The 19,471-nt window shown below is 46.9% G+C and overlaps 36 non-coding genes across 36 annotated transcripts; 25 read left to right on the top strand and 11 right to left on the bottom strand.

Moving 5' to 3' along the window:
- Positions 1 to 10: 10 nt before the first annotated feature.
- Positions 11 to 82, top strand: trnaq-cug (transfer RNA glutamine (anticodon CUG)). Its single transcript has one exon. It is a non-coding gene; the product is annotated as a tRNA-Gln (tRNA).
- Positions 83 to 808: 726 nt separating this feature from the next.
- trnak-uuu (transfer RNA lysine (anticodon UUU)) lies at positions 809 to 881 on the top strand. The gene has a single exon. It is a non-coding gene; the product is annotated as a tRNA-Lys (tRNA).
- Positions 882 to 1,247: 366 nt separating this feature from the next.
- Positions 1,248 to 1,320, bottom strand: trnaf-gaa (transfer RNA phenylalanine (anticodon GAA)). Its single transcript has one exon. It is a non-coding gene; the product is annotated as a tRNA-Phe (tRNA).
- Positions 1,321 to 2,041: 721 nt separating this feature from the next.
- Positions 2,042 to 2,113, top strand: trnap-cgg (transfer RNA proline (anticodon CGG)). Its single transcript has one exon. It is a non-coding gene; the product is annotated as a tRNA-Pro (tRNA).
- Positions 2,114 to 2,262: 149 nt separating this feature from the next.
- Positions 2,263 to 2,334, top strand: trnaq-cug (transfer RNA glutamine (anticodon CUG)). The gene has a single exon. It is a non-coding gene; the product is annotated as a tRNA-Gln (tRNA).
- Positions 2,335 to 3,060: 726 nt separating this feature from the next.
- On the top strand, positions 3,061 to 3,133 carry trnak-uuu (transfer RNA lysine (anticodon UUU)). Its single transcript has one exon. It is a non-coding gene; the product is annotated as a tRNA-Lys (tRNA).
- A 366-nt stretch (positions 3,134 to 3,499) lies between these two features.
- On the bottom strand, positions 3,500 to 3,572 carry trnaf-gaa (transfer RNA phenylalanine (anticodon GAA)). The gene has a single exon. It is a non-coding gene; the product is annotated as a tRNA-Phe (tRNA).
- A 466-nt stretch (positions 3,573 to 4,038) lies between these two features.
- On the bottom strand, positions 4,039 to 4,112 carry trnat-cgu (transfer RNA threonine (anticodon CGU)). Its single transcript has one exon. It is a non-coding gene; the product is annotated as a tRNA-Thr (tRNA).
- Positions 4,113 to 4,293: 181 nt separating this feature from the next.
- On the top strand, positions 4,294 to 4,365 carry trnap-cgg (transfer RNA proline (anticodon CGG)). Its single transcript has one exon. It is a non-coding gene; the product is annotated as a tRNA-Pro (tRNA).
- A 149-nt stretch (positions 4,366 to 4,514) lies between these two features.
- trnaq-cug (transfer RNA glutamine (anticodon CUG)) lies at positions 4,515 to 4,586 on the top strand. The gene has a single exon. It is a non-coding gene; the product is annotated as a tRNA-Gln (tRNA).
- A 726-nt stretch (positions 4,587 to 5,312) lies between these two features.
- trnak-uuu (transfer RNA lysine (anticodon UUU)) lies at positions 5,313 to 5,385 on the top strand. The gene has a single exon. It is a non-coding gene; the product is annotated as a tRNA-Lys (tRNA).
- A 366-nt stretch (positions 5,386 to 5,751) lies between these two features.
- Positions 5,752 to 5,824, bottom strand: trnaf-gaa (transfer RNA phenylalanine (anticodon GAA)). Its single transcript has one exon. It is a non-coding gene; the product is annotated as a tRNA-Phe (tRNA).
- A 721-nt stretch (positions 5,825 to 6,545) lies between these two features.
- On the top strand, positions 6,546 to 6,617 carry trnap-cgg (transfer RNA proline (anticodon CGG)). Its single transcript has one exon. It is a non-coding gene; the product is annotated as a tRNA-Pro (tRNA).
- A 149-nt stretch (positions 6,618 to 6,766) lies between these two features.
- On the top strand, positions 6,767 to 6,838 carry trnaq-cug (transfer RNA glutamine (anticodon CUG)). Its single transcript has one exon. It is a non-coding gene; the product is annotated as a tRNA-Gln (tRNA).
- Positions 6,839 to 7,564: 726 nt separating this feature from the next.
- trnak-uuu (transfer RNA lysine (anticodon UUU)) lies at positions 7,565 to 7,637 on the top strand. Its single transcript has one exon. It is a non-coding gene; the product is annotated as a tRNA-Lys (tRNA).
- A 905-nt stretch (positions 7,638 to 8,542) lies between these two features.
- Positions 8,543 to 8,616, bottom strand: trnat-cgu (transfer RNA threonine (anticodon CGU)). The gene has a single exon. It is a non-coding gene; the product is annotated as a tRNA-Thr (tRNA).
- A 181-nt stretch (positions 8,617 to 8,797) lies between these two features.
- trnap-agg (transfer RNA proline (anticodon AGG)) lies at positions 8,798 to 8,869 on the top strand. Its single transcript has one exon. It is a non-coding gene; the product is annotated as a tRNA-Pro (tRNA).
- Positions 8,870 to 9,018: 149 nt separating this feature from the next.
- trnaq-cug (transfer RNA glutamine (anticodon CUG)) lies at positions 9,019 to 9,090 on the top strand. The gene has a single exon. It is a non-coding gene; the product is annotated as a tRNA-Gln (tRNA).
- A 725-nt stretch (positions 9,091 to 9,815) lies between these two features.
- On the top strand, positions 9,816 to 9,888 carry trnak-uuu (transfer RNA lysine (anticodon UUU)). Its single transcript has one exon. It is a non-coding gene; the product is annotated as a tRNA-Lys (tRNA).
- Positions 9,889 to 10,793: 905 nt separating this feature from the next.
- On the bottom strand, positions 10,794 to 10,867 carry trnat-cgu (transfer RNA threonine (anticodon CGU)). Its single transcript has one exon. It is a non-coding gene; the product is annotated as a tRNA-Thr (tRNA).
- A 181-nt stretch (positions 10,868 to 11,048) lies between these two features.
- Positions 11,049 to 11,120, top strand: trnap-agg (transfer RNA proline (anticodon AGG)). The gene has a single exon. It is a non-coding gene; the product is annotated as a tRNA-Pro (tRNA).
- A 149-nt stretch (positions 11,121 to 11,269) lies between these two features.
- Positions 11,270 to 11,341, top strand: trnaq-cug (transfer RNA glutamine (anticodon CUG)). Its single transcript has one exon. It is a non-coding gene; the product is annotated as a tRNA-Gln (tRNA).
- A 725-nt stretch (positions 11,342 to 12,066) lies between these two features.
- On the top strand, positions 12,067 to 12,139 carry trnak-uuu (transfer RNA lysine (anticodon UUU)). The gene has a single exon. It is a non-coding gene; the product is annotated as a tRNA-Lys (tRNA).
- Positions 12,140 to 12,505: 366 nt separating this feature from the next.
- On the bottom strand, positions 12,506 to 12,578 carry trnaf-gaa (transfer RNA phenylalanine (anticodon GAA)). The gene has a single exon. It is a non-coding gene; the product is annotated as a tRNA-Phe (tRNA).
- A 466-nt stretch (positions 12,579 to 13,044) lies between these two features.
- Positions 13,045 to 13,118, bottom strand: trnat-cgu (transfer RNA threonine (anticodon CGU)). The gene has a single exon. It is a non-coding gene; the product is annotated as a tRNA-Thr (tRNA).
- Positions 13,119 to 13,299: 181 nt separating this feature from the next.
- trnap-cgg (transfer RNA proline (anticodon CGG)) lies at positions 13,300 to 13,371 on the top strand. The gene has a single exon. It is a non-coding gene; the product is annotated as a tRNA-Pro (tRNA).
- A 149-nt stretch (positions 13,372 to 13,520) lies between these two features.
- trnaq-cug (transfer RNA glutamine (anticodon CUG)) lies at positions 13,521 to 13,592 on the top strand. The gene has a single exon. It is a non-coding gene; the product is annotated as a tRNA-Gln (tRNA).
- Positions 13,593 to 14,318: 726 nt separating this feature from the next.
- On the top strand, positions 14,319 to 14,391 carry trnak-uuu (transfer RNA lysine (anticodon UUU)). The gene has a single exon. It is a non-coding gene; the product is annotated as a tRNA-Lys (tRNA).
- A 366-nt stretch (positions 14,392 to 14,757) lies between these two features.
- On the bottom strand, positions 14,758 to 14,830 carry trnaf-gaa (transfer RNA phenylalanine (anticodon GAA)). The gene has a single exon. It is a non-coding gene; the product is annotated as a tRNA-Phe (tRNA).
- A 931-nt stretch (positions 14,831 to 15,761) lies between these two features.
- Positions 15,762 to 15,833, top strand: trnaq-cug (transfer RNA glutamine (anticodon CUG)). The gene has a single exon. It is a non-coding gene; the product is annotated as a tRNA-Gln (tRNA).
- Positions 15,834 to 16,559: 726 nt separating this feature from the next.
- trnak-uuu (transfer RNA lysine (anticodon UUU)) lies at positions 16,560 to 16,632 on the top strand. The gene has a single exon. It is a non-coding gene; the product is annotated as a tRNA-Lys (tRNA).
- A 905-nt stretch (positions 16,633 to 17,537) lies between these two features.
- On the bottom strand, positions 17,538 to 17,611 carry trnat-cgu (transfer RNA threonine (anticodon CGU)). Its single transcript has one exon. It is a non-coding gene; the product is annotated as a tRNA-Thr (tRNA).
- A 181-nt stretch (positions 17,612 to 17,792) lies between these two features.
- On the top strand, positions 17,793 to 17,864 carry trnap-agg (transfer RNA proline (anticodon AGG)). Its single transcript has one exon. It is a non-coding gene; the product is annotated as a tRNA-Pro (tRNA).
- A 149-nt stretch (positions 17,865 to 18,013) lies between these two features.
- On the top strand, positions 18,014 to 18,085 carry trnaq-cug (transfer RNA glutamine (anticodon CUG)). Its single transcript has one exon. It is a non-coding gene; the product is annotated as a tRNA-Gln (tRNA).
- Positions 18,086 to 18,810: 725 nt separating this feature from the next.
- On the top strand, positions 18,811 to 18,883 carry trnak-uuu (transfer RNA lysine (anticodon UUU)). The gene has a single exon. It is a non-coding gene; the product is annotated as a tRNA-Lys (tRNA).
- Positions 18,884 to 19,249: 366 nt separating this feature from the next.
- trnaf-gaa (transfer RNA phenylalanine (anticodon GAA)) lies at positions 19,250 to 19,322 on the bottom strand. The gene has a single exon. It is a non-coding gene; the product is annotated as a tRNA-Phe (tRNA).
- Between the last annotated feature and the right edge of the window lie 149 nt (positions 19,323 to 19,471).

Here is a 19,471-nt window from a genome sequence, read left to right as displayed (position 1 = left end):
TGCTATCGCCGGTTCCATGGTGTAATGGTTAGCACTCTGGACTCTGAATCCAGTGATCCAAGTTCAAGTCTTGGTGGGACCGACTTCTGCGTCTTGGACGGTCACCTCCTTTTACGTTAAGTGTGTGTGATTAGGGTTTTTTTTATTTGAGGATTTGAGTTGAAATACATATCTATAAATACCATATCAGTGGTTTCCCAAGATCAGGATGAGTTCCCAGAATGACGGTAAGGTCCGTGACAGCTGATGTCATACATCAGCTGGCAATATATGCATGTGAGGTAGACACTTCGGTTGTGTGTGGGGCGACACAAGTCTTTTCAGTTCCTCTGTCGAGTCAAGAAGGACACAGCACTGTACTGAAATCTGGGACCTTTAGATCTTCAGTCTGACGCTCTCCCAGCTATTTCAGCTGTGGAACGGGTTTTCGGCTTTTCCAGGTCAGGGCTCAGCCTGTCAAATGTAAGAAGGGGCACCAGTCCCGTTCCTGGTGCCCCTGTGTTTTGGGGGCAAAAAGGAGGCTTTGGCAAATGAACTTCAGAGCCTATCACTGGTCACCTGAACAGGGGCTTGAATCCTGGACACTCAGATCAAAAGTCGAATGTGTCAGTGACTGGCTCAACCTTTGTCTTATCTGACCATAAAATCTTTTACCCAGAAGGTGTTTGGCTAGTCCGTGTGGGCAGTGTCCAACCTAAGCCTGTCTTATAGGTGGCAATTTCGGGAGCATGTCCATGGCGAAGCCAGAAATCCAGCCACTTGTATGCCAGAAAATTTCAGTCACGTGACTTTTTAATGTCAAAGAGCGGCCTGGATAGCTCAGCTGGTAGAGCATCAGACTTTTAATCTGAGGGTCCAGGGTTCAAGTCCCTGTTCAGGCGGTGAATGATAGGCTGCTTCACCTACATGCAAAGCCTGCCTCTTTGGTCCTGATTTGGAACACATTGTCAATAGTCTGAGCCCAGCTGTTGTCCAAATTGACAAGGCCTTTGTCCTGAGCATTGTAGCACACAAGACCAGTTCCAGAAAAAATGGGATTTTCGTCAAACATGGAAACAACCGAGCCACTGTTGGGCTTTCAAATATCACCTTGGCGTCATCAACTTGTGCCATTGTAGTGTTTGGATCGTAAGCTCCCCGAACGTTCGCTGGATTTTCAGAACGAAATCTGTGTCACTCATTAACCAGAGACACGTTCAGCAAGGCTTTTTAAATGATCTGGCAAGGCAAGAACAACATTTCAACTGTGCTGAAACCCGGGATTGAACCAGGGACCTTTAGATCTTCAGTCTAACGCTCTCCCAACTGAGCTATTTCAGCTGCAACACAGCATTTCCGCTTTTCCAGTCAGGCCTCAGTTCTTCAAATGTAACCAGGCTGGGCGGGTTGCCCTTGTCTTTTGCCGGCTAAAAGGAGGTCTTCGCAGATGAATCTCAGAGCCTATCACTGGTCACCTGAACAGGGACTGCTCGTCTGACTGTGGAACTTTTGTCCAGAAGACATTTGGCTTGTCCAAGTGGGCACTTCAAATGTAAGTGGAGCTTAGAGGTGGCAATTTCAGGACAGGAGCTTCTTTCTCCATCCACATCTTCTCAGTCCAAGGCGAGCTCACATATTCTGCCTCGACTAAGCCGGAAGTCGGTAGGTCGGTCGTGTCCAAATTGATCAGGGTATTATTGCCTTCAGAAATGATGGGATTTTCTTCAACGCAACAAGGATTCTCATAGAAAAACATGGTTTGAAATGTTTCAAAAGTAGCCGTGAAGGAGCCATGGAAACAGCCTAAAGGCACTGCTGGGCTTTGAATCCAGAATCTCCTGTTTACGAGACAGGCACTTTGACCGACTCAGCCACAGCGCCCGCAAAGCTGCAGAATTTGCACCTAAGTTACTCTTTGCCCTTAAAAACAATAACAAACGTCAAAACCACGACGACGCAATTTACCAATGCAATCGCATCATGTCAATTTTGGTACCAAGGGAATCCTGTCGTTTCGGCCGAAATGCTCAGCAACAAACAGCCGCTCTCTCAAGCTACCAAGGGCTTGTTGGTCTAGTGGTATGATTCTCGCTTCGGGTGCGAGAGGTCCCAGGTTCAACTCCTGGACAAGCCCTCCGTCTGTATAGGCTGACTTTTGACTTGATTATAACCTTTTAACGTAATTTCCCTAAAAAACGATCAAATAATGGAATGCTGTCAACTTTATCGTAGTCTGACACTGTGTACTTGGGGATCAGACAATGTCAGACACTTGCTATCGCCGGTTCCATGGTGTAATGGTTAGCACTCTGGACTCTGAATCCAGTGATCCAAGTTCAAGTCTTGGTGGGACCGACTTCTGCGTCTTGGACGGTCACCTCCTTTTACGTTAAGTGTGTGTGATTAGGGTTTTTTTTATTTGAGGATTTGAGTTGAAATACATATCTATAAATACCATATCAGTGGTTTCCCAAGATCAGGATGAGTTCCCAGAATGACGGTAAGGTCCGTGACAGCTGATGTCATACATCAGCTGGCAATATATGCATGTGAGGTAGACACTTCGGTTGTGTGTGGGGCGACACAAGTCTTTTCAGTTCCTCTGTCGAGTCAAGAAGGACACAGCACTGTACTGAAATCTGGGACCTTTAGATCTTCAGTCTGACGCTCTCCCAGCTATTTCAGCTGTGGAACGGGTTTTCGGCTTTTCCAGGTCAGGGCTCAGCCTGTCAAATGTAAGAAGGGGCACCAGTCCCGTTCCTGGTGCCCCTGTGTTTTGGGGGCAAAAAGGAGGCTTTGGCAAATGAACTTCAGAGCCTATCACTGGTCACCTGAACAGGGGCTTGAATCCTGGACACTCAGATCAAAAGTCGAATGTGTCAGTGACTGGCTCAACCTTTGTCTTATCTGACCATAAAATCTTTTACCCAGAAGGTGTTTGGCTAGTCCGTGTGGGCAGTGTCCAACCTAAGCCTGTCTTATAGGTGGCAATTTCGGGAGCATGTCCATGGCGAAGCCAGAAATCCAGCCACTTGTATGCCAGAAAATTTCAGTCACGTGACTTTTTAATGTCAAAGAGCGGCCTGGATAGCTCAGCTGGTAGAGCATCAGACTTTTAATCTGAGGGTCCAGGGTTCAAGTCCCTGTTCAGGCGGTGAATGATAGGCTGCTTCACCTACATGCAAAGCCTGCCTCTTTGGTCCTGATTTGGAACACATTGTCAATAGTCTGAGCCCAGCTATTGTCCAAATTGACAAGGCCTTTGTCCTGAGCATTGTAGCACACAAGACCAGTTCCAGAAAAAATGGGATTTTCGTCAAACATGGAAACAACCGAGCCACTGTTGGGCTTTCAAATATCACCTTGGCGTCATCAACTTGTGCCATTGTAGTGTTTGGATCGTAAGCTCCCCGAACGTTCGCTGGATTTTCAGAACGAAATCTGTGTCACTCATTAACCAGAGACACGTTCAGCAAGGCTTTTTAAATGATCTGGCAAGGCAAGAACAACATTTCAACTGTGCTGAAACCCGGGATTGAACCAGGGACCTTTAGATCTTCAGTCTAACGCTCTCCCAACTGAGCTATTTCAGCTGCAACACAGCATTTCCGCTTTTCCAGTCAGGCCTCAGTTCTTCAAATGTAACCAGGCTGGGCGGGTTGCCCTTGTCTTTTGCCGGCTAAAAGGAGGTCTTCGCAGATGAATCTCAGAGCCTATCACTGGTCACCTGAACAGGGACTGCTCGTCTGACTGTGGAACTTTTGTCCAGAAGACATTTGGCTTGTCCAAGTGGGCACTTCAAATGTAAGTGGAGCTTAGAGGTGGCAATTTCAGGACAGGAGCTTCTTTCTCCATCCACATCTTCTCAGTCCAAGGCGAGCTCACATATTCTGCCTCGACTAAGCCGGAAGTCGGTAGGTCGGTCGTGTCCAAATTGATCAGGGTATTATTGCCTTCAGAAATGATGGGATTTTCTTCAACGCAACAAGGATTCTCATAGAAAAACATGGTTTGAAATGTTTCAAAAGTAGCCGTGAAGGAGCCATGGAAACAGCCTAAAGGCACTGCTGGGCTTTGAACCCAGAATCTCCTGTTTACGAGACAGGCACTTTGACCGACTCAGCCACAGCGCCCGCAAAGCTGCAGAATTTGCACCTAAGTTACTCTTTGCCCTTAAAAACAATAACAAACGTCAAAACCACGACGACGCAATTTACCAATGCAATCGCATCATGTCAATTTTGGTACCAAGGGAATCCTGTCGTTTCGGCCGAAATGCTCAGCAACAAACAGCCGCTCTCTCAAGCTACCAAGGGCTTGTTGGTCTAGTGGTATGATTCTCGCTTCGGGTGCGAGAGGTCCCAGGTTCAACTCCTGGACAAGCCCTCCGTCTGTATAGGCTGACTTTTGACTTGATTATAACCTTTTAACGTAATTTCCCTAAAAAACGATCAAATAATGGAATGCTGTCAACTTTATCGTAGTCTGACACTGTGTACTTGGGGATCAGACAATGTCAGACACTTGCTATCGCCGGTTCCATGGTGTAATGGTTAGCACTCTGGACTCTGAATCCAGTGATCCAAGTTCAAGTCTTGGTGGGACCGACTTCTGCGTCTTGGACGGTCACCTCCTTTTACGTTAAGTGTGTGTGATTAGGGTTTTTTTTATTTGAGGATTTGAGTTGAAATACATATCTATAAATACCATATCAGTGGTTTCCCAAGATCAGGATGAGTTCCCAGAATGACGGTAAGGTCCGTGACAGCTGATGTCATACATCAGCTGGCAATATATGCATGTGAGGTAGACACTTCGGTTGTGTGTGGGGCGACACAAGTCTTTTCAGTTCCTCTGTCGAGTCAAGAAGGACACAGCACTGTACTGAAATCTGGGACCTTTAGATCTTCAGTCTGACGCTCTCCCAGCTATTTCAGCTGTGGAACGGGTTTTCGGCTTTTCCAGGTCAGGGCTCAGCCTGTCAAATGTAAGAAGGGGCACCAGTCCCGTTCCTGGTGCCCCTGTGTTTTGGGGGCAAAAAGGAGGCTTTGGCAAATGAACTTCAGAGCCTATCACTGGTCACCTGAACAGGGGCTTGAATCCTGGACACTCAGATCAAAAGTCGAATGTGTCAGTGACTGGCTCAACCTTTGTCTTATCTGACCATAAAATCTTTTACCCAGAAGGTGTTTGGCTAGTCCGTGTGGGCAGTGTCCAACCTAAGCCTGTCTTATAGGTGGCAATTTCGGGAGCATGTCCATGGCGAAGCCAGAAATCCAGCCACTTGTATGCCAGAAAATTTCAGTCACGTGACTTTTTAATGTCAAAGAGCGGCCTGGATAGCTCAGCTGGTAGAGCATCAGACTTTTAATCTGAGGGTCCAGGGTTCAAGTCCCTGTTCAGGCGGTGAATGATAGGCTGCTTCACCTACATGCAAAGCCTGCCTCTTTGGTCCTGATTTGGAACACATTGTCAATAGTCTGAGCCCAGCTGTTGTCCAAATTGACAAGGCCTTTGTCCTGAGCATTGTAGCACACAAGACCAGTTCCAGAAAAAATGGGATTTTCGTCAAACATGGAAACAACCGAGCCACTGTTGGGCTTTCAAATATCACCTTGGCGTCATCAACTTGTGCCATTGTAGTGTTTGGATCGTAAGCTCCCCGAACGTTCGCTGGATTTTCAGAACGAAATCTGTGTCACTCATTAACCAGAGACACGTTCAGCAAGGCTTTTGAAATGATCTGGCAAGGCAAGAACAACATTTCAACTGTGCTGAAACCCGGGATTGAACCAGGGACCTTTAGATCTTCAGTCTAACGCTCTCCCAACTGAGCTATTTCAGCTGCAACACAGCATTTCCGCTTTTCCAGTCAGGCCTCAGTTCTTCAAATGTAACCAGGCTGGGCGGGTTGCCCTTGTCTTTTGCCGGCTAAAAGGAGGTCTTCGCAGATGAATCTCAGAGCCTATCACTGGTCACCTGAACAGGGACTGCTCGTCTGACTGTGGAACTTTTGTCCAGAAGACATTTGGCTTGTCCAAGTGGGCACTTCAAATGTAAGTGGAGCTTAGAGGTGGCAATTTCAGGACAGGAGCTTCTTTCTCCATCCACATCTTCTCAGTCCAAGGCGAGCTCACATATTCTGCCTCGACTAAGCCGGAAGTCGGTAGGTCGGTCGTGTCCAAATTGATCAGGGTATTATTGCCTTCAGAAATGATGGGATTTTCTTCAACGCAACAAGGATTCTCATAGAAAAACATGGTTTGAAATGTTTCAAAAGTAGCCGTGAAGGAGCCATGGAAACAGCCTAAAGGCACTGCTGGGCTTTGAATCCAGAATCTCCTGTTTACGAGACAGGCACTTTGACCGACTCAGCCACAGCGCCCGCAAAGCTGCAGAATTTGCACCTAAGTTACTCTTTGCCCTTAAAAACAATAACAAACGTCAAAACCACGACGACGCAATTTACCAATGCAATCGCATCATGTCAATTTTGGTACCAAGGGAATCCTGTCGTTTCGGCCGAAATGCTCAGCAACAAACAGCCGCTCTCTCAAGCTACCAAGGGCTTGTTGGTCTAGTGGTATGATTCTCGCTTCGGGTGCGAGAGGTCCCAGGTTCAACTCCTGGACAAGCCCTCCGTCTGTATAGGCTGACTTTTGACTTGATTATAACCTTTTAACGTAATTTCCCTAAAAAACGATCAAATAATGGAATGCTGTCAACTTTATCGTAGTCTGACACTGTGTACTTGGGGATCAGACAATGTCAGACACTTGCTATCGCCGGTTCCATGGTGTAATGGTTAGCACTCTGGACTCTGAATCCAGTGATCCAAGTTCAAGTCTTGGTGGGACCGACTTCTGCGTCTTGGACGGTCACCTCCTTTTACGTTAAGTGTGTGTGATTAGGGTTTTTTTTATTTGAGGATTTGAGTTGAAATACATATCTATAAATACCATATCAGTGGTTTCCCAAGATCAGGATGAGTTCCCAGAATGACGGTAAGGTCCGTGACAGCTGATGTCATACATCAGCTGGCAATATATGCATGTGAGGTAGACACTTCGGTTGTGTGTGGGGCGACACAAGTCTTTTCAGTTCCTCTGTCGAGTCAAGAAGGACACAGCACTGTACTGAAATCTGGGACCTTTAGATCTTCAGTCTGACGCTCTCCCAGCTATTTCAGCTGTGGAACGGGTTTTCGGCTTTTCCAGGTCAGGGCTCAGCCTGTCAAATGTAAGAAGGGGCACCAGTCCCGTTCCTGGTGCCCCTGTGTTTTGGGGGCAAAAAGGAGGCTTTGGCAAATGAACTTCAGAGCCTATCACTGGTCACCTGAACAGGGGCTTGAATCCTGGACACTCAGATCAAAAGTCGAATGTGTCAGTGACTGGCTCAACCTTTGTCTTATCTGACCATAAAATCTTTTACCCAGAAGGTGTTTGGCTAGTCCGTGTGGGCAGTGTCCAACCTAAGCCTGTCTTATAGGTGGCAATTTCGGGAGCATGTCCATGGCGAAGCCAGAAATCCAGCCACTTGTATGCCAGAAAATTTCAGTCACGTGACTTTTTAATGTCAAAGAGCGGCCTGGATAGCTCAGCTGGTAGAGCATCAGACTTTTAATCTGAGGGTCCAGGGTTCAAGTCCCTGTTCAGGCGGTGAATGATAGGCTGCTTCACCTACATGCAAAGCCTGCCTCTTTGGTCCTGATTTGGAACACATTGTCAATAGTCTGAGCCCAGCTATTGTCCAAATTGACAAGGCCTTTGTCCTGAGCATTGTAGCACACAAGACCAGTTCCAGAAAAAATGGGATTTTCGTCAAACATGGAAACAACCGAGCCACTGTTGGGCTTTCAAATATCACCTTGGCGTCATCAACTTGTGCCATTGTAGTGTTTGGATCGTAAGCTCCCCGAACGTTCGCTGGATTTTCAGAACGAAATCTGTGTCACTCATTAACCAGAGACACGTTCAGCAAGGCTTTTGAAATGATCTGGCAAGGCAAGAACAACATTTCAACTGTGCTGAAACCCGGGATTGAACCAGGGACCTTTAGATCTTCAGTCTAACGCTCTCCCAACTGAGCTACTTCAGCTGCAACACACCATTTCCGCTTTTCCAGTCAGGCCTCAGTTCTTCAAATGTAACCAGGCTGGGCGGGTTGCCCTTGTCTTTTGCCGGCTAAAAGGAGGTCTTCGCAGATGAATCTCAGAGCCTATCACTGGTCACCTGAACAGGGACTGCTCGTCTGACTGTGGAACTTTTGTCCAGAAGACATTTGGCTTGTCCAAGTGGGCACTTCAAATGTAAGTGGAGCTTAGAGGTGGCAATTTCAGGACAGGAGCTTCTTTCTCCATCCACATCTTCTCAGTCCAAGGCGAGCTCACATAATCTGCCTCGACTAAGCCGGAAGTCGGTAGGTCGGTCGTGTCCAAATTGATCAGGGTATTATTGCCTTCAGAAATGATGGGATTTTCTTCAACGCAACAAGGATTCTCATAGAAAAACATGGTTTGAAATGTTTCAAAAGTAGCCGTGAAGAAGCCATGGAAACAGCCTAAAGGCACTGCTGGGATTTGAACCCAGAATCTCCTGTTTACGAGACAGGCACTTTGACCGACTCAGCCACAGCGCCCGCAAAGCTGCAGAATTTGCACCTAAATTACTCTTTGCCCTTAAAAACAATAACAAACGTCAAAACCACGACGACGCAATTTACCAATGCAATCGCATCATGTCAATTTTGGTACCAAGGGAATCCTGTCGTTTCGGCCGAAATTCTCAGCAACAAACAGCCGCCCTCTCAAGCTACCAAGGGCTTGTTGGTCTAGTGGTATGATTCTCGCTTAGGGTGCGAGAGGTCCCAGGTTCAACTCCTGGACAAGCCCTCCGTCTGTATAGGCTGACTTTTGACTTGATTATAACCTTTTAACGTAATTTCCCTAAAAAACGATCAAATAATGGAATGCTGTCAACTTTATCGTAGTCTGACACTGTGTACTTGGGGATCAGACAATGTCAGACACTTGCTATCGCCGGTTCCATGGTGTAATGGTTAGCACTCTGGACTCTGAATCCAGTGATCCAAGTTCAAGTCTTGGTGGGACCGACTTCTGCGTTTTGGACGGTCACCTCCTTTTACGTTAAGTGTGTGTGATTAGGGTTTTTTTATTTGAGGATTTGAGTTGAAATACATATCTATAAATACCATATCAGTGGTTTCCCAAGATCAGGATGAGTTCCCAGAATGACGGTAAGGTCCGTGACAGCTGATGTCATACATCAGCTGGCAATATATGCATGTGAGGTAGACACTTCGGTTGTGTGTGGGGCGACACAAGTCTTTTCAGTTCCTCTGTCGAGTCAAGAAGGACACAGCACTGTACTGAAATCTGGGACCTTTAGATCTTCAGTCTGACGCTCTCCCAGCTATTTCAGCTGTGGAACGGGTTTTCGGCTTTTCCAGGTCAGGGCTCAGCCTGTCAAATGTAAGAAGGGGCACCAGTCCCGTTCCTGGTGCCCCTGTGTTTTGGGGGCAAAAAGGAGGCTTTGGCAAATGAACTTCAGAGCCTATCACTGGTCACCTGAACAGGGGCTTGAATCCTGGACACTCAGATCAAAAGTCGAATGTGTCAGTGACTGGCTCAACCTTTGTCTTATCTGACCATAAAATCTTTTACCCAGAAGGTGTTTGGCTAGTCCGTGTGGGCAGTGTCCAACCTAAGCCTGTCTTATAGGTGGCAATTTCGGGAGCATGTCCATGGCGAAGCCAGAAATCCAGCCACTTGTATGCCAGAAAATTTCAGTCACGTGACTTTTTAATGTCAAAGAGCGGCCTGGATAGCTCAGCTGGTAGAGCATCAGACTTTTAATCTGAGGGTCCAGGGTTCAAGTCCCTGTTCAGGCGGTGAATGATAGGCTGCTTCACCTACATGCAAAGCCTGCCTCTTTGGTCCTGATTTGGAACACATTGTCAATAGTCTGAGCCCAGCTATTGTCCAAATTGACAAGGCCTTTGTCCTGAGCATTGTAGCACACAAGACCAGTTCCAGAAAAAATGGGATTTTCGTCAAACATGGAAACAACCGAGCCACTGTTGGGCTTTCAAATATCACCTTGGCGTCATCAACTTGTGCCATTGTAGTGTTTGGATCGTAAGCTCCCCGAACGTTCGCTGGATTTTCAGAACGAAATCTGTGTCACTCATTAACCAGAGACACGTTCAGCAAGGCTTTTGAAATGATCTGGCAAGGCAAGAACAACATTTCAACTGTGCTGAAACCCGGGATTGAACCAGGGACCTTTAGATCTTCAGTCTAACGCTCTCCCAACTGAGCTACTTCAGCTGCAACACACCATTTCCGCTTTTCCAGTCAGGCCTCAGTTCTTCAAATGTAACCAGGCTGGGCGGGTTGCCCTTGTCTTTTGCCGGCTAAAAGGAGGTCTTCGCAGATGAATCTCAGAGCCTATCACTGGTCACCTGAACAGGGACTGCTCGTCTGACTGTGGAACTTTTGTCCAGAAGACATTTGGCTTGTCCAAGTGGGCACTTCAAATGTAAGTGGAGCTTAGAGGTGGCAATTTCAGGACAGGAGCTTCTTTCTCCATCCACATCTTCTCAGTCCAAGGCGAGCTCACATAATCTGCCTCGACTAAGCCGGAAGTCGGTAGGTCGGTCGTGTCCAAATTGATCAGGGTATTATTGCCTTCAGAAATGATGGGATTTTCTTCAACGCAACAAGGATTCTCATAGAAAAACATGGTTTGAAATGTTTCAAAAGTAGCCGTGAAGAAGCCATGGAAACAGCCTAAAGGCACTGCTGGGATTTGAACCCAGAATCTCCTGTTTACGAGACAGGCACTTTGACCGACTCAGCCACAGCGCCCGCAAAGCTGCAGAATTTGCACCTAAATTACTCTTTGCCCTTAAAAACAATAACAAACGTCAAAACCACGACGACGCAATTTACCAATGCAATCGCATCATGTCAATTTTGGTACCAAGGGAATCCTGTCGTTTCGGCCGAAATTCTCAGCAACAAACAGCCGCCCTCTCAAGCTACCAAGGGCTTGTTGGTCTAGTGGTATGATTCTCGCTTAGGGTGCGAGAGGTCCCAGGTTCAACTCCTGGACAAGCCCTCCGTCTGTATAGGCTGACTTTTGACTTGATTATAACCTTTTAACGTAATTTCCCTAAAAAACGATCAAATAATGGAATGCTGTCAACTTTATCGTAGTCTGACACTGTGTACTTGGGGATCAGACAATGTCAGACACTTGCTATCGCCGGTTCCATGGTGTAATGGTTAGCACTCTGGACTCTGAATCCAGTGATCCAAGTTCAAGTCTTGGTGGGACCGACTTCTGCGTTTTGGACGGTCACCTCCTTTTACGTTAAGTGTGTGTGATTAGGGTTTTTTTATTTGAGGATTTGAGTTGAAATACATATCTATAAATACCATATCAGTGGTTTCCCAAGATCAGGATGAGTTCCCAGAATGACGGTAAGGTCCGTGACAGCTGATGTCATACATCAGCTGGCAATATATGCATGTGAGGTAGACACTTTGGTTGTGTGTGGGGCGACACAAGTCTTTTCAGTTCCTCTGTCGAGTCAAGAAGGACACAGCACTGTACTGAAATCTGGGACCTTTAGATCTTCAGTCTGACGCTCTCCCAGCTATTTCAGCTGTGGAACGGGTTTTCGGCTTTTCCAGGTCAGGGCTCAGCCTGTCAAATGTAAGAAGGGGCACCAGTCCCGTTCCTGGTGCCCCTGTGTTTTGGGGGCAAAAAGGAGGCTTTGGCAAATGAACTTCAGAGCCTATCACTGGTCACCTGAACAGGGGCTTGAATCCTGGACACTCAGATCAAAAGTCGAATGTGTCAGTGACTGGCTCAACCTTTGTCTTATCTGACCATAAAATCTTTTACCCAGAAGGTGTTTGGCTAGTCCGTGTGGGCAGTGTCCAACCTAAGCCTGTCTTATAGGTGGCAATTTCGGGAGCATGTCCATGGCGAAGCCAGAAATCCAGCCACTTGTATGCCAGAAAATTTCAGTCACGTGACTTTTTAATGTCAAAGAGCGGCCTGGATAGCTCAGCTGGTAGAGCATCAGACTTTTAATCTGAGGGTCCAGGGTTCAAGTCCCTGTTCAGGCGGTGAATGATAGGCTGCTTCACCTACATGCAAAGCCTGCCTCTTTGGTCCTGATTTGGAACACATTGTCAATAGTCTGAGCCCAGCTATTGTCCAAATTGACAAGGCCTTTGTCCTGAGCATTGTAGCACACAAGACCAGTTCCAGAAAAAATGGGATTTTCGTCAAACATGGAAACAACCGAGCCACTGTTGGGCTTTCAAATATCACCTTGGCGTCATCAACTTGTGCCATTGTAGTGTTTGGATCGTAAGCTCCCCGAACGTTCGCTGGATTTTCAGAACGAAATCTGTGTCACTCATTAACCAGAGACACGTTCAGCAAGGCTTTTTAAATGATCTGGCAAGGCAAGAACAACATTTCAACTGTGCTGAAACCCGGGATTGAACCAGGGACCTTTAGATCTTCAGTCTAACGCTCTCCCAACTGAGCTATTTCAGCTGCAACACAGCATTTCCGCTTTTCCAGTCAGGCCTCAGTTCTTCAAATGTAACCAGGCTGGGCGGGTTGCCCTTGTCTTTTGCCGGCTAAAAGGAGGTCTTCGCAGATGAATCTCAGAGCCTATCACTGGTCACCTGAACAGGGACTGCTCGTCTGACTGTGGAACTTTTGTCCAGAAGACATTTGGCTTGTCCAAGTGGGCACTTCAAATGTAAGTGGAGCTTAGAGGTGGCAATTTCAGGACAGGAGCTTCTTTCTCCATCCACATCTTCTCAGTCCAAGGCGAGCTCACATATTCTGCCTCGACTAAGCCGGAAGTCGGTAGGTCGGTCGTGTCCAAATTGATCAGGGTATTATTGCCTTCAGAAATGATGGGATTTTCTTCAACGCAACAAGGATTCTCATAGAAAAACATGGTTTGAAATGTTTCAAAAGTAGCCGTGAAGGAGCCATGGAAACAGCCTAAAGGCACTGCTGGGCTTTGAACCCAGAATCTCCTGTTTACGAGACAGGCACTTTGACCGACTCAGCCACAGCGCCCGCAAAGCTGCAGAATTTGCACCTAAGTTACTCTTTGCCCTTAAAAACAATAACAAACGTCAAAACCACGACGACGCAATTTACCAATGCAATCGCATCATGTCAATTTTGGTACCAAGGGAATCCTGTCGTTTCGGCCGAAATGCTCAGCAACAAACAGCCGCTCTCTCAAGCTACCAAGGGCTTGTTGGTCTAGTGGTATGATTCTCGCTTCGGGTGCGAGAGGTCCCAGGTTCAACTCCTGGACAAGCCCTCCGTCTGTATAGGCTGACTTTTGACTTGATTATAACCTTTTAACGTAATTTCCCTAAAAAACGATCAAATAATGGAATGCTGTCAACTTTATCGTAGTCTGACACTGTGTACTTGGGGATCAGACAATGTCAGACACTTGCTATCGCCGGTTCCATGGTGTAATGGTTAGCACTCTGGACTCTGAATCCAGTGATCCAAGTTCAAGTCTTGGTGGGACCGACTTCTGCGTCTTGGACGGTCACCTCCTTTTACGTTAAGTGTGTGTGATTAGGGTTTTTTTTATTTGAGGATTTGAGTTGAAATACACATCTATAAATACCATGTCAGTGGTTTCCCAAGATCAGGATGAGTTCCCAGAATGACGGTAAGGTCCGTGACAGCTGATGTCATACATCAGCTGGCAATATATGCATGTGAGGTAGACACTTCGGTTGTGTGTGGGGCGACACAAGTCTTTTCAGTTCCTCTGTCGAGTCAAGAAGGACACAGCACTGTACTGAAATCTGGGACCTTTAGATCTTCAGTCTGACGCTCTCCCAGCTATTTCAGCTGTGGAACGGGTTTTCGGCTTTTCCAGGTCAGGGCTCAGCCTGTCAAATGTAAGAAGGGGCACCAGTCCCGTTCCTGGTGCCCCTGTGTTTTGGGGGCAAAAAGGAGGCTTTGGCAAATGAACTTCAGAGCCTATCACTGGTCACCTGAACAGGGGCTTGAATCCTGGACACTCAGATCAAAAGTCGAATGTGTCAGTGACTGGCTCAACCTTTGTCTTATCTGACCATAAAATCTTTTACCCAGAAGGTGTTTGGCTAGTCCGTGTGGGCAGTGTCCAACCTAAGCCTGTCTTATAGGTGGCAATTTCGGGAGCATGTCCATGGCGAAGCCAGAAATCCAGCCACTTGTATGCCAGAAAATTTCAGTCACGTGACTTTTTAATGTCAAAGAGCGGCCTGGATAGCTCAGCTGGTAGAGCATCAGACTTTTAATCTGAGGGTCCAGGGTTCAAGTCCCTGTTCAGGCGGTGAATGATAGGCTGCTTCACCTACATGCAAAGCCTGCCTCTTTGGTCCTGATTTGGAACACATTGTCAATAGTCTGAGCCCAGCTATTGTCCAAATTGACAAGGCCTTTGTCCTGAGCATTGTAGCACACAAGACCAGTTCCAGAAAAAATGGGATTTTCGTCAAACATGGAAACAACCGAGCCACTGTTGGGCTTTCAAATATCACCTTGGCGTCATCAACTTGTGCCATTGTAGTGTTTGGATCGTAAGCTCCCCGAACGTTCGCTGGATTTTCAGAACGAAATCTGTGTCACTCATTAACCAGAGACACGTTCAGCAAGGCTTTTTAAATGATCTGGCAAGGCAAGAACAACATTTCAACTGTGCTGAAACCCGGGATTGAACCAGGGACCTTTAGATCTTCAGTCTAACGCTCTCCCAACTGAGCTATTTCAGCTGCAACACACCATTTCCGCTTTTCCAGTCAGGCCTCAGTTCTTCAAATGTAACCAGGCTGGGCGGGTTGCCCTTGTCTTTTGCCGGCTAAAAGGAGGTCTTCGCAGATGAATCTCAGAGCCTATCACTGGTCACCTGAACAGGGACTGCTCGTCTGACTGTGGAACTTTTGTCCAGAAGACATTTGGCTTGTCCAAGTGGGCACTTCAAATGTAAGTGGAGCTTAGAGGTGGCAATTTCAGGACAGGAGCTTCTTTCTCCATCCACATCTTCTCAGTCCAAGGCGAGCTCACATATTCTGCCTCGACTAAGCCGGAAGTCGGTAGGTCGGTCGTGTCCAAATTGATCAGGGTATTATTGCCTTCAGAAATGATGGGATTTTCTTCAACGCAACAAGGATTCTCATAGAAAAACATGGTTTGAAATGTTTCAAAAGTAGCCGTGAAGGAGCCATGGAAACAGCCTAAAGGCACTGCTGGGCTTTGAACCCAGAATCTCCTGTTTACGAGACAGGCACTTTGACCGACTCAGCCACAGCGCCCGCAAAGCTGCAGAATTTGCACCTAAGTTACTCTTTGCCCTTAAAAACAATAACAAACGTCAAAACCACGACGACGCAATTTACCAATGCAATCGCATCATGTCAATTTTGGTACCAAGGGAATCCTGTCGTTTCGGCCGAAATGCTCAGCAACAAACAGCCGCTCTCTCAAGCTACCAAGGGCTTGTTGGTCTAGTGGTATGATTCTCGCTTCGGGTGCGAGAGGTCCCAGGTTCAACTCCTCCGTCTGTATAGGCTGACTTTTGACTTGATTATAACCTTTTAACGTAATTTCCCTAAAAAACGATCAAATAATGGAATGCTGTCAACTTTATCGTAGTCTGACACTGTGTACTTGGGGATCAGACAATGTCAGACACTTGCTATCGCCGGTTCCATGGTGTAATGGTTAGCACTCTGGACTCTGAATCCAGTGATCCAAGTTCAAGTCTTGGTGGGACCGACTTCTGCGTCTTGGACGGTCACCTCCTTTTACGTTAAGTGTGTGTGATTAGGGTTTTTTTTATTTGAGGATTTGAGTTGAAATACATATCTATAAATACCATATCAGTGGTTTCCCAAGATCAGGATGAGTTCCCAGAATGACGGTAAGGTCCGTGACAGCTGATGTCATACATCAGCTGGCAATATATGCATGTGAGGTAGACACTTCGGTTGTGTGTGGGGCGACACAAGTCTTTTCAGTTCCTCTGTCGAGTCAAGAAGGACACAGCACTGTACTGAAATCTGGGACCTTTAGATCTTCAGTCTGACGCTCTCCCAGCTATTTCAGCTGTGGAACGGGTTTTCGGCTTTTCCAGGTCAGGGCTCAGCCTGTCAAATGTAAGAAGGGGCACCAGTCCCGTTCCTGGTGCCCCTGTGTTTTGGGGGCAAAAAGGAGGCTTTGGCAAATGAACTTCAGAGCCTATCACTGGTCACCTGAACAGGGGCTTGAATCCTGGACACTCAGATCAAAAGTCGAATGTGTCAGTGACTGGCTCAACCTTTGTCTTATCTGACCATAAAATCTTTTACCCAGAAGGTGTTTGGCTAGTCCGTGTGGGCAGTGTCCAACCTAAGCCTGTCTTATAGGTGGCAATTTCGGGAGCATGTCCATGGCGAAGCCAGAAATCCAGCCACTTGTATGCCAGAAAATTTCAGTCACGTGACTTTTTAATGTCAAAGAGCGGCCTGGATAGCTCAGCTGGTAGAGCATCAGACTTTTAATCTGAGGGTCCAGGGTTCAAGTCCCTGTTCAGGCGGTGAATGATAGGCTGCTTCACCTACATGCAAAGCCTGCCTCTTTGGTCCTGATTTGGAACACATTGTCAATAGTCTGAGCCCAGCTATTGTCCAAATTGACAAGGCCTTTGTCCTGAGCATTGTAGCACACAAGACCAGTTCCAGAAAAAATGGGATTTTCGTCAAACATGGAAACAACCGAGCCACTGTTGGGCTTTCAAATATCACCTTGGCGTCATCAACTTGTGCCATTGTAGTGTTTGGATCGTAAGCTCCCCGAACGTTCGCTGGATTTTCAGAACGAAATCTGTGTCACTCATTAACCAGAGACACGTTCAGCAAGGCTTTTGAAATGATCTGGCAAGGCAAGAACAACATTTCAACTGTGCTGAAACCCGGGATTGAACCAGGGACCTTTAGATCTTCAGTCTAACGCTCTCCCAACTGAGCTACTTCAGCTGCAACACACCATTTCCGCTTTTCCAGTCAGGCCTCAGTTCTTCAAATGTAACCAGGCTGGGCGGGTTGCCCTTGTCTTTTGCCGGCTAAAAGGAGGTCTTCGCAGATGAATCTCAGAGCCTATCACTGGTCACCTGAACAGGGACTGCTCGTCTGACTGTGGAACTTTTGTCCAGAAGACATTTGGCTTGTCCAAGTGGGCACTTCAAATGTAAGTGGAGCTTAGAGGTGGCAATTTCAGGACAGGAGCTTCTTTCTCCATCCACATCTTCTCAGTCCAAGGCGAGCTCACATAATCTGCCTCGACTAAGCCGGAAGTCGGTAGGTCGGTCGTGTCCAAATTGATCAGGGTATTATTGCCTTCAGAAATGATGGGATTTTCTTCAACGCAACAAGGATTCTCATAGAAAAACATGGTTTGAAATGTTTCAAAAGTAGCCGTGAAGAAGCCATGGAAACAGCCTAAAGGCACTGCTGGGATTTGAACCCAGAATCTCCTGTTTACGAGACAGGCACTTTGACCGACTCAGCCACAGCGCCCGCAAAGCTGCAGAATTTGCACCTAAATTACTCTTTGCCCTTAAAAACAATAACAAACGTCAAAACCACGACGACGCAATTTACCAATGCAATCGCATCATGTCAATTTTGGTACCAAGGGAATCCTGTCGTTTCGGCCGAAATTCTCAGCAACAAACAGCCGCCCTCTCAAGCTACCAAGGGCTTGTTGGTCTAGTGGTATGATTCTCGCTTAGGGTGCGAGAGGTCCCAGGTTCAACTCCTGGACAAGCCCTCCGTCTGTATAGGCTGACTTTTGACTTGATTATAACCTTTTAACGTAATTTCCCTAAAAAACGATCAAATAATGGAATGCTGTCAACTTTATCGTAGTCTGACACTGTGTACTTGGGGATCAGACAATGTCAGACACTTGCTATCGCCGGTTCCATGGTGTAATGGTTAGCACTCTGGACTCTGAATCCAGTGATCCAAGTTCAAGTCTTGGTGGGACCGACTTCTGCGTTTTGGACGGTCACCTCCTTTTACGTTAAGTGTGTGTGATTAGGGTTTTTTTATTTGAGGATTTGAGTTGAAATACATATCTATAAATACCATATCAGTGGTTTCCCAAGATCAGGATGAGTTCCCAGAATGACGGTAAGGTCCGTGACAGCTGATGTCATACATCAGCTGGCAATATATGCATGTGAGGTAGACACTTTGGTTGTGTGTGGGGCGACACAAGTCTTTTCAGTTCCTCTGTCGAGTCAAGAAGGACACAGCACTGTACTGAAATCTGGGACCTTTAGATCTTCAGTCTGACGCTCTCCCAGCTATTTCAGCTGTGGAACGGGTTTTCGGCTTTTCCAGGTCAGGGCTCAGCCTGTCAAATGTAAGAAGGGGCACCAGTCCCGTTCCTGGTGCCCCTGTGTTTTGGGGGCAAAAAGGAGGCTTTGGCAAATGAACTTCAGAGCCTATCACTGGTCACCTGAACAGGGGCTTGAATCCTGGACACTCAGATCAAAAGTCGAATGTGTCAGTGACTGGCTCAACCTTTGTCTTATCTGACCATAAAATCTTTTACCCAGAAGGTGTTTGGCTAGTCCGTGTGGGCAGTGTCCAACCTAAGCCTGTCTTATAGGTGGCAATTTCGGGAGCATGTCCATGGCGAAGCCAGAAATCCAGCCACTTGTATGCCAGAAAATTTCAGTCACGTGACTTTTTAATGTCAAAGAGCGGCCTGGATAGCTCAGCTGGTAGAGCATCAGACTTTTAATCTGAGGGTCCAGGGTTCAAGTCCCTGTTCAGGCGGTGAATGATAGGCTGCTTCACCTACATGCAAAGCCTGCCTCTTTGGTCCTGATTTGGAACACATTGTCAATAGTCTGAGCCCAGCTATTGTCCAAATTGACAAGGCCTTTGTCCTGAGCATTGTAGCACACAAGACCAGTTCCAGAAAAAATGGGATTTTCGTCAAACATGGAAACAACCGAGCCACTGTTGGGCTTTCAAATATCACCTTGGCGTCATCAACTTGTGCCATTGTAGTGTTTGGATCGTAAGCTCCCCGAACGTTCGCTGGATTTTCAGAACGAAATCTGTGTCACTCATTAACCAGAGACACGTTCAGCAAGGCTTTTTAAATGATCTGGCAAGGCAAGAACAACATTTCAACTGTGCTGAAACCCGGGATTGAACCAGGGACCTTTAGATCTTCAGTCTAACGCTCTCCCAACTGAGCTATTTCAGCTGCAACACAGCATTTCCGCTTTTCCAGTCAGGCCTCAGTTCTTCAAATGTAACCAGGCTGGGCGGGTTGCCCTTGTCTTTTGCCGGCTAAAAGGAGGTCTTCGCAGATGAATCTCAGAGCCTATCACTGGTCACCTGAACAGGGACTGC

The sequence above is a fragment of the Dunckerocampus dactyliophorus genome, chromosome 13 (assembly GCF_027744805.1).
Source record: "Dunckerocampus dactyliophorus isolate RoL2022-P2 chromosome 13, RoL_Ddac_1.1, whole genome shotgun sequence".
In the NCBI taxonomy this organism is placed as follows: domain Eukaryota; kingdom Metazoa; phylum Chordata; class Actinopteri; order Syngnathiformes; family Syngnathidae; genus Dunckerocampus; species Dunckerocampus dactyliophorus.
The sequence above is the reverse complement of the archived record's forward strand: the minus strand, read 5'-3'. Positions and strand labels throughout refer to the sequence as shown.